The sequence below is a fragment of the Ricinus communis genome, chromosome 7 (assembly GCF_019578655.1).
Source record: "Ricinus communis isolate WT05 ecotype wild-type chromosome 7, ASM1957865v1, whole genome shotgun sequence".
Classification (NCBI taxonomy): domain Eukaryota; kingdom Viridiplantae; phylum Streptophyta; class Magnoliopsida; order Malpighiales; family Euphorbiaceae; genus Ricinus; species Ricinus communis.
In genome coordinates this window covers 7,543,191-7,544,283 of record NC_063262.1, presented here as the reverse complement: position 1 = coordinate 7,544,283, position 1,093 = coordinate 7,543,191, and the positions used below count along the sequence as shown (strand labels likewise).

General features: G+C 32.8%; 1 non-coding gene across 1 annotated transcript; it reads right to left on the bottom strand.

The window, feature by feature from the left end:
- Window positions 1-292: 292 nt before the first annotated feature.
- On the bottom strand, window positions 293-399 carry LOC112536390. Its single transcript, XR_003080417.1, has one exon. It is a non-coding gene; the product is annotated as a small nucleolar RNA R71 (small nucleolar RNA).
- Window positions 400-1,093: the final 694 nt, after the last annotated feature.

The following is a 1,093-nucleotide window of genomic DNA, read 5'->3' as shown; positions in this document are numbered from 1 at the left end:
CTTTATGCATAGTTTTAGGTGATGCATCTAGGAATTATGAACTTAAGAGCATTCATTTTATGGTATGCCTAGTGAGGATGCATTAACATTCATTAGAGAGTTTTATGCTATAGTTCATACTTTCCTATTATCTGGACTAAATGAAGATCAACTAAGAATGAGATGTTTCCCTTATTCATTGAAAGAAAGGGCAAAGGCTTGGTTAATAACTTTGCCTTCTAATTCTTTGAGAAATTAGAATGAAATATATCAAAAGTTTATGAGTAGATTTTACTCACAACAAAAGACCAAAGAATTAAGAGTTGAAATTTCTAATTTTTATCGAGAGAATGCTGAATCTTTTCATGAAGCATGGGATCGCTTTAAATAACTTCTATTGCAATGCCCACACCATTGATTTCCACTCCTAATAATTAGCCAATTATTTTATGATGGGTTGACACAACAATATCAATGTATGGTTGATAATGTAGTTGGGGGTGCTATGTTAGAAAGGACATCTGATGAGGTTTATGACATCTTTGAGATGTTTGGAGCCAATTCTCAACAAAAGAGTGTAAGGACAATGAGAGTAGAAGTAAATGAAGTAGTAGCTAGTAGTGAGATGACAATGCAATTAGTTGAATTGACTAAGCAAGTTAAGATGCTTACTTCAACAAAATACTCACCAAATAATGAGGTATGTGGTATTTGTGGTATTTATGGTCATGGTGCTAATGATGTTCATCTTTTGATAATTACAGAGAAAATATGTATGATCAAATAAATTTGATGGATTCTTACCAACCTATGCATCCTATGAATGACCCTTATTCCAACACATATAATACGGGTTGGAGAAACCATCCAAATTTTTTTTGGAAATACAATAACCAAAACCCACCACAATTATTGAGAAATCAAAATCAACCTCATTACTAAGACCAATATTCTCAATTCCAAAGGGACTTCAATCCTTTCTTTCAAGATCAAGAATAAACTCTTCGATCTAATGAACAAAGGAAGCCAAGCTTGAAAGAAACACTTCAATCATTTATGATGGCTTCTCATGATAGGATGGAGAGGAATGAGAAAAAAAGACAGATTCCATTGA